Genomic DNA, 10,328 nt, shown 5'->3' on the forward strand with positions numbered 1-10,328 from the left:
TAGGGCTCAGGTCATGATCAGTGTTGATTTGGCAGGTTTTTAGAGGCATCATACATTGCATTATTAAAAAATAAATAACATTTCTGTTAAAAGTTTTCTACTCTGCCAATACAGTTTTATATAGCCCAATTATCAGTGTAATAATGATATGTCACAGAGAGCATTGGAATGTTTGATAGGTTTGTAGAGTTTAATGATGGTATGATGTTGGAAGGACATAATCCCTTGGCTAATGAGTTTATTTCATTTAATTTAATTTGCAATGATACTTTAACATCTGTCCACACCATGGATCAGCCTCCAGGGCTGAAAAGTTAGACGTATGTGAAAGTGTCAGAACCTGCGATAAACTGAATGTCCAGTGGACAATAAATCGTTCCACTCCCAATAGTTCATTGCCCTCTCTGTGACTAATGTATGGGGTGAATTTTCATATAATTCATCTGTTTAGACTACCCAAAGCCAAAATTCTGTGTAATTAAGGGAGTGGCCACTGGGATTGTCTAAAAGGCTTTAGTAATACTAGTCCAGACATTTGGAGTTATTACTTATTGAAAAAAAAAAAAAAAATAATAATAATAATAATAATTCAACCAAAAAATTAACAAACTATTGACAGAAAGCTCTGTCATAGGTGTGTTTAAGGAGTTACACTGACAAATGTTAGATCATTCTGTCAAGTAGTTTATTTGTGCTTAATCACAATAATCATTTTAATATAGCTGCATCAGATGATGCTAGCATTACTTCAGTCATACTTTAGCTAGCTAGCTAATTAGCTCAGTTAGCCATTATTGGGGTGTTTATACATTTCATAACTTTTAGGAGTGGTGGCTAGTCCATATGGACAACAGGGGCGCTGTCCGCTTAAAATTACATGAAGAAGAAGAGCTATTTAAACATATTACTTAGGGTCAAGTCATGCACCTATTGACTTTGAATCAAAAAATTAGAATTGAGTTAATGATTTCAAACTTTTTGTAGTTCAATAGTATAACATCTTGAGTTTCTAAGTCCATTAAAATTTTTTGCCAAAAAAGGATTTTCAAGAAAATTAGGATTCTTCAAAACTTTTGCCATAAGTCATAGTTATATTTAAAAAATTAAAAATGCATCCATAGTTTATCAAAACAGACGCCTTAAAGAACATCTCAGCAAGTTTTCATAGTTAGGAGACACTTGCAACCGCAATTTTAAAACGTTTAGAAAAAAAGGAAAATTTAGATGTTAATTTTTGTTCCCTACATAACCATGCAGTTTTTAAAATTTTTATGGCAAAAGATGGCACTATATCTTGTTTTTCTTTTTATGAGCTTCAAGTATTAGTTAATACCTTTAAAATGATGTATTATTCATGTCTCTATCTTAAATACTTTTTGAATTACAGTATAAAATGTAGTCGGGCACTCCCTACATAACCACGTGACTTGACCCTTTAGCAAAAATGTACATGAAATTTTGACATTTTTAATGATATAATACTCGCTCTGTGTCTTGTAGTCCATGTCAATATTTGCTGAAGTTGTTTCAACTGTATTTAGTTCATTTTTGTGTGCATATCTTCACTTCCTGGTGGTTCTGAAAACCTTTGTCAAGCAGGTGACAAGAGGCGGTACGCTTACTGGAAGATTAAAGAATCACCGTGGGTCACTAAGTTCTGCACCCTGGACCCAATCAGAATTGCTATTATTTTTTTGTCCTAATATAATTTCATAATATTTGCTGGGTTGTGAGGCCAAGGCCAAGTAGCCTAAGTAATACATTGATATTTTCCAGAACACAGAATCAGTATGAAGCAGATGATAAACCTGCTCCAAAGGCCACAGGTTACAGAGTTTAGTCATGTTCAGCCTGTTACACCTCTGTTTAGTCTCCTCCTTACCTGTGCATAGGTTAATGGAGAATGAAGCAAACACCACTGAGCTATCTGCCTCCATGTTAATATAAAGTGTTAAGGTTGTGGGATGCCACTTAGGAGACAAGGGTATGAATTAAGGTTAGAATAAAACCCACTAAAATGAAATGGAAATTCATCCAAACATTACAATCAAAAACTTTTGATAAATATTGTCAGTGTGTTCATTTCTGTTGCATTGCCCCACTTCTGCTTAGCACCACCCCTGGATTACCTAGCCTTAATAAATCTGGGTAAAAATATCCAGGCATTGCATAAATCTAAAATAATTATTGTAAAACATTTATAAATCCAGCTTAATCTAATCATTTTGGAGGCACATTTAAATAACTTTTTACAATACATCTGAATTGTTTTGAGAGCTTTAAATATATTGAATAATATTACAGGTCAACTGAATGACAGAATTTTTGCAGTGAAGGCTACAAAGACAAATGACAGATGAGAAGAAAAAGTATGAACGCAAACTGAAGGAAAATTTTTTTTTTAATCACCATATAACTGATTTAATAGCATCTTTGATAAAACGTGACTTAGAAAAAGATACTTAATCTATCTGAATCTCTTTTGGTAATACATCCCTTTGGGAAATATCCTCCATGGTTTGTTTAAGACTGTTGTTCCAACTGGATATAGTTTTTGTCTTCATATTTATTTGGTGTTGTAGTATGCCTCTTGTAGCTGTGTTCTGTGTTTTGCTTGACAGTGACTATGTAATAATACAGAGGCAGCAGAGTTAGGCGCCACAGGGTACATTTCACATTTACATCAGTTTCTGCTCTGATATAATCTAATATAATCCGTCAAGAAAAGCATGCACGAAAATCTGAGCTGAAACAACCCCAGCTGAGTTACAACAAGTTGAACCTCGAGGTGTAAGTTATAAGTAGATTATTTGTTACTGTTATGACGTAGTGTTTTCATTCTTTTGATTATTCCATGTACCTGCACCCAGCAACCAAATCCAAATGAGGTCATCTGAAACTTATGTTGGCAGCTGTTATACATCAGTGGCCTCAGTTGTCCCAGTTAGCTCTTTTCACGTGAGCACACAAAGAGGAGTTCAAGGTAACAGTGTTACACAGAAAAAGTGGTGTGGATGTCCTCCCCCTCCAATGAATACACATAACTTCTATGCAACAGCAAAAGCAGGTAATCAGAGTGTTACCTGACCTGTAAGATAAAAATACAACCATGTTTGCAAATAGGAAATGTAAAGAAAGTCATATGGTGCAGAGGGAATGACGCCATTGATAGTGAGCTGTTATATAATACACACACTCACACACACGGAGCATGTGAGCTCTACTCAGTGTTGGAAGTTCAGATGGGGTGAGGCTGCTCAGAAAAAAAGGCACATTGTTCTGAGAATGATCTGGTGGACAGAAATACTTCCTCCCCGCATGGGGAAAAAAACTATACACTGAACCCCCGTCCTTCCGTCAATCTCATCAGTTTCTCCTAAACACAGCGGCTTCAAACTTCCCTTTTTTTTTGTTGTTTATGCTTATGCTAACCATTTACAGAAAAGATGGAACATTCTCAAAAATGCAGTAAACCTAAAAAGCTGTCCTCTCCTCATTTGTATGAATTTTTATTTAACCCATAAAGACCCAAAATGGCCATGAACAACCAAAAGCATCGACAATATAAAATGTTAAATAACTTCTGATTCATTAATCCTATCAATCCATGTAAATAATTACAATATTACAGTAATTACAATAATAATAGCATGTCACTGAAATTACTTGATGGTATTTATTATTAACCCATAAAGACTCAAATATCCATTTGCGACCAAAACCCTCTACTGTTCTAAAATTTAAAATACCTGTTAATCCAATAATCCTATCAATACATGTAAATAATTGGTGAAAAATACAGTTTTTCTTCTTTCATGGTCATCAGATATAACCCATTTGGATGTTCAGAGGCTTCGTAGTGAATGTGGAAACAGTCATCTTCTACAACATTGATTCACCAGTAAAACCCATGGAGTTGGATCTATGACAGGGGATGGAGACACTTGTTTTATGTTCAGTTAATGATATGTATTGATGAAAAAGTTACTTTTTCTTCAGTTTTCTCTGTATTTGATATAATAACCCTCAAATGTAATATCAGCATGATGATTAAAGTATATGATCAGTCAATTAAATATAGGAAAATACATGATTTTCTCTGTAAAAATGCAAACTACAGAGTATAATATTATGCTAAATGGTGATAAATCACTTAAAGAAAGGTTAAATAGAGAGGAAAAATCAATTGGGAACTGCCACAAAAATAATGCTGGGTTTTTGTGGGTTGAGTGACAAAAATACAAGAAAAATTTTTTAATGTTCTCACCATACAACTTAATAGTATTTTGAAAATAATTGTTATTTATGCAATTTATTTATTTATTACTTTATGTATGTATGCATTTATTTATGTTGTTGTTGTTTATTATGCTTGCAGCACTTTCTACTGACATTACAACAGAGACAAAATTCATCTGAGAAGTCTGCAATTAGGAGGTCAATAAATAATGTGACAGGATTGTAATTGGACCTGACGGGAGTATCCATCAAAGGACCAGTCTCAGCAAAGATGAGCTGAGGCTTCGAACACTTAATGCTGACCTTCATGAGAGAAATGTATCAGCTAAAAAAAAGAATATATTTATATGCAGAATTGCAACAAATGTCAGTCTTTCCCAGTATCTGTGATGGTCTGGGGCTGCATCAGTGTCCACATGGCTGACCTGCACATGTCAAAGGACCATTGATGGAAGTCCCTGATGTCTGTGATGATTTCAGCAGGATGATACCAGGCCTCATTCTGCTCCAGGTCCAATAGCGTGGCTTCATTGTTACAGAGTTCCGCATTTCACATCTACCTCCAACTGAAAATGTATGGACATCATGAAAAATAAAATCAGACAATGGCTACTTTGGACTGGTGAGCAGCTCCAGTCTTGGAAATAACAAGAATTGACACAAATTACGCTTGAAACACAAGTTATTAAAAAAAAAACAACAAAAAAAAAAACACAGTGGTAAACATTGTCTCCGTCTAAACCATTTCTGAGTTGCAGGCTTTGAAATCCAACCTTTTTTCTGTTTAAAAAGGATAGTTAAATTGGTCATTTTAGAAAATGTACCAAATTTCTGGAAATGAGGTTAGTATGTCCTCACCTGTACTAACCTGATTCAGTGACCTTCGACCAGTTTAAACATGCTACTAATGGCAGTGACAAACAGAGGGAGAAAACAGGTTACAGTTCTGTGAAAAGAAACAGTTTGACTCTCAGTGTTAATTTTTTTTTCAGGGTTGTCCGTGTATTTTCCCAGAAATGCAAGCACAACACAACAGCAAATGGATATGAGAAAAAATACTATAATTTTAGTGTATTAGGACAGAAACAAGCAGTCAAAGAGTTAGATTACTACCACTAGCCTACTAACAATAGAAATGTTTAGCTGTATGTTGATTAGATGTTGCAGTAGAGTTACCCACCAGTCAGATTTATTCCAACACGAAGGCTTTACACAACTGGGTATTTACACTATCGCCCATAAAAACTGGAACATTTTTTTCTTTTTAGACACATTCTTCTTTCTGAGAGGATTCATTTATATTCAGGAGGAAAATGTTCTCAGTCCATAAAGGAAACAGTTCATTCACCAGTTTATCAAAAAACGAACAAAAACAACAAATTAGCACATTCAGAAAAATATTATTTTCACTGGATGAGAAGCAGATGAGAAATTGTAATGTGAAAAGTGGCTAAATATTTTGTTTCTCAGATGCAGGGGAAAATAAATATAAAAGTAAATAAAGACTGAAATGAATGTACCTAATCACATTTCACCAGTGATTTGTTGTTCTGAAGGTTGATGCTTTCACAGCAAATAATAGCAACATCAGTACCAATGAACCCAATCTGTATCGACCATCAAACAAGCAACTGAAAAACCTCTGTCCAAGTCCAGGGTCTGTACCTGGACTTTGAGACATGAGATACTGCTTTTAATCTGATATTGGTGGCCATAATAAATGGTGATTGCGCAACAGCATTTTCTTTTGCAGCATGTGTCTGTGTATGGGTTTTGTACGGTACCTTATATAACCATGGCTTATGTTCATGTCAGAACAATGTATGTGAGCTCTTGTGCTGTGCCTTTGTGAGGATCAGGAAGTGATGTCGTTTTGGTGATTTTAGAGGAAAGATTTGATATTGTAATTCAGAAAGTCATTTTTCTGTTTTCTCGGGGGAGGTTTGTCAAATCTAAGAAATTTACTTGAGAGTAAACGTGCCCTAATCTCATAGACAGGTTTTATGAATTTTTTAGGAGAAAACCCACATGACAAACATAGTGAATTGATTTTAAAAGCTAGAACTGTTAGGTCAGGGGGGTTATTCTCAATATGCATTAAGTTTTAAGGACTTTTTTCCAGGGTTTCATGCTGTTTTAGGTTATACTGTTGGAAATCTGCAAATGTATAACGTCATCATACCAATTTTTGTTAATCATCGTCCTTATTTATGCATTTCTAAAGATGTATTCAGAAAGTATGTTTCTCCTACTTTTCCTTATATATACTTATTCATTTTCTGAACAGCCAAATCCCAGTTACCAGTGGGCAAAGGTGGGGTACACCCCGGACATACTGTATCATCAGTTCATCACAAGACTGACATATATATATGAACGACCAATCACTGTCACATTCACACCAATGGGTGATTTACATGTAAGTTTACATTTATGCATTTGGCAGATGCTTTTTCCAAAGTGACTTACAGGGGAAAAAACAAAACAAAATTACAAAAAAATACAAGAATAAAGACATAAAACACCTGTACAATTAAAACAGTGTCATACAGAAGAATAAAAAAGCAAAACGATAGACAAAAATACAAGAATAGATTAAAAAGATATAAAAACAGCTGTACAATTCAAAACAGTGAAATAAAAATACCAAGTAAAACAACAGAATAAACATAATGATACATTACATTAGATTTAGATACTGACCAATTAACCTATAATCACAAGAAAGTGAGAATTGTGTTTTTGTCAGATTGGCCTCTTCTAGCCTCTGCCCATTTTTTGTAAATCTACATCAAAATTCATGGCATTCAACAGTGGTTCATGTCCAACACTTGTACCAAGTTTCAAGAAAATCAATGCAGTGGTATTGAAATTTAAATTGATGGACAAACAGTAAACGGTAATAATATACTGGATGTGATGCAGCTGATGTACTATGAAAATCTCATACCAGTGCAACCTTACAAACTGCTCATTAAAAATATCTCCACTGCTTTGATTTAGACCATTTTTCTTAGAGCGGTGGTCGATTCTATTTTTGCTAACTCGGAGGGTTTTTGAAATGCATTATGTCGATGAGGGTCCTCCTAAATACAGATATGTACAAATCAGTGTGTGCATGAGTATTTATGCGTATGTGAAACTTTGTTAGATCTCTAGGTGCAAAAGGCCTGAGGGGTAGGATTAAATAAGTTTATACTTCTTCCTACTCCTTTTCGACCATGCAAAATTCAGACTTGTATGTGCTTGAAGATAGATTCTGTCCATTTAAATGTTATTTTGTTTATGTCTTAATTTGCTTTGTTTTGTTTTATTTTCTTTGCATGTTCAAAATAAAATAAAAAAAATAAAAAATAAAATAAAAAATAAAAAATAAAAATCTCTGAAAACAAAGGCAGAATATAATCGCCAGCCTGTGCACAGAGTGGACAGTGGCCTTGTTTGACTTTGTGTGAGCTTTCAAGTTCACATCAGGAGACTGGGCTCATCCCTCCCCTCCCTCCTCCCCACTCTGCCCCCTGTCTCTGGTCTGTACATGCCTCGATCCACTTGGACACACAGTCCCTCTCAACAGCCTCAGTACAGCAGCGGCTTTCACCACTCTAATCCTCTTCTTGCTTTTGGACAACGGGCCAACATCCCCATTATGTGAGGTTGTGTAACAGCAAACAAACAGTACAGTATAGTCAATAATACCACACATTCATATAAACCTAACTTTAGTTACACTGAGAGTCAGAGTTGGTACAGTACTTTATTATGCCAAACAAGTTGAATGCCATCGAGAAATCACTGCCATTTGGACGCTTGCCAGTGTGTCTTTGTACATGAACAGGGTAACTGCAGCAGGCTTCAGTTGTGCCCTTTACAGAGGAACGGGTAAATGAAGACTGGTGTCAGCAGTGTCCTGAAGTAACAGGATTTAATAATGCAGGGAAAATCCATTTATAGATGCTCAGTGGAGAGGAAGAGCTGCTGAAATATTAACGTAACAATATGCTACACAGTGAATGGTGTGCATTAGTACAGCTGTGTGTGGGTGCAGTTTGCACACAGTGTTTTCTACATGGTTTTTGCCTATGGATACTGTTGTTCTGTTGAGTTGACACAGTAGGAGCAATTCACTGAATGTTTCAGTGGTTCTCTGCCTGCAGGGATGTACAGACTAAAAATGTAATGAATGTAGCACTTGTAATTTAAAGGACAGTTCATTGAAGCTATATCAGCAGAAATACATCAGCAAAATATACCCTCTTATCTATTAGAATATTTAGGAAATACAAACCTCTTTCCAGAGAGGTGGCTACATTTTGTAACATGTATAGAAAACTAAAATGTGTAATTTGTTAATGTCCTTGTGTCTTTGACTGAAAAAGTACAAATAAGGATTTTCAGTGTTTTCATTGAATTTATTTGCGTCTTGGAAAGATAAGTAAATGTAAATGTTAATGCCTGCAACACACTGAAGAAGTTGGGATATTGGTGTGTTTACCGCTGTGTTACATCTCTCCTTTCTATCATGCTTTTTAGTCACCTGGGAAATATGGACATAGATTGCAACTCAAATGAGCTTTATTTGTCACATACACAATCATACATTATACAACGTGCAGTGAAATGTTTTGTGTGTCACTTCTGCAGATGCTTACACACAACCAGACAACAAAAGGACAACAGCATAAAGAAAACAAATAGCAAGTACACGATTTAGAAATATATGAATGTAATATGAATATAACTAGAAAAGCACTCGGAGAGAGCAGACCTCCGCCAAGGCAGATGGGTGTGTATATGTGTGCGTGTGTGTGTGTCCCAGTCACCACCAAATTTAATCATTTGTTCCTTGTGCCAGTATTAACATTTCCTGAAAAATTCATCAACCCCCACCCCCGCTGACCACCACCAAAATTTCATCATTTGTTCCTTCTGTCGGTATCAACATTTCCTGAAAATTTCACAAAATCCTTCTGTTACATTTTGAGTTATCTTGCTGACAAACAGACAAACAAATAAACCCCAATGAAAACATAACCTTCACCATTTCTTGGTGGAGGTAAATATAAATACTCTTTTGCAGGTGTATTTTTTTTTTCCCATTCTTGCTCTTTCCAAAACTTCAGCTGCTCATCAGTCTGTGTTGGCTGGTGTCTGACTGTCCTCTTCATGATGTCTATACATTTTCAATAGGACACAGATGTGGACTGCAAACAAGACGAGGTATCATCAAAATAGCTACAGACCTTACAGAAAAGATGTCAACTCAACAGTATATTGCACTGTAAAATTCAATCTATATCTTCACATTGATGGTCTCTTCACACATATGCAGTTTAGCCATGTGGACACTGATGCAGCCCCAGACCATCACAGATGATTCAGCACCTTTCACTGATAACAGTCTGCTTTGTCTTTTCATGTCTGACAAATAAACTGGAGCATGGACTCGTCTCGCACATGTCCATCAGACACCCTTTTTCCACCAAAAAGAACCTGGTACTAGTTTGGTGCTGGTGCTAGAACCAGTGCTGAACTGGTTCCAAGCTGGTGCCTCCACAGAACTTGCTTTTCCACAGGTGAGATGAGCTTGGATCATGAGAGCTCAGAGGTGATTCTCATCAGAACCATGTAATACAGTTATGGGTTGTATTTCTGGATGCAGTGTAAAGTGATAGTAACTGAGCCCATGTGGTGATATTCTTAATGATAGCATGATATTTTCTCATGCTGAATTGAAATTTTGTAAATGTGTTGCACTCTTGCATTGAGAAATATCCTTTTTTTTACTGACAATTATCTTTTAAAGGTTGAGTTTGATCCATCCTAATCCTAAACCAAGACTAACCTTTTGGTGGATGCTCCTATGATGCCCGTTACAGATGAATCAAATAATTGTGAAATCTGACACAACAGTGTTACTTGTCGATAGACGTTTTCAGTCTCACTCTCATTCTCAAGCAAATTAACAAATCACTGATTTTATTTTTAATTGCTTTTCAGAATACATCTAGACTCCTCTGTGAATGGGATGTAATAATTATGTGTTCATTTTATGTCTTTTGACCTCCAAGAAAAGTCCACAAAAAGTTAAC

Source organism: Sphaeramia orbicularis, chromosome 1 (genome assembly GCF_902148855.1).
Source record: "Sphaeramia orbicularis chromosome 1, fSphaOr1.1, whole genome shotgun sequence".
NCBI lineage: Eukaryota > Metazoa > Chordata > Actinopteri > Kurtiformes > Apogonidae > Sphaeramia > Sphaeramia orbicularis.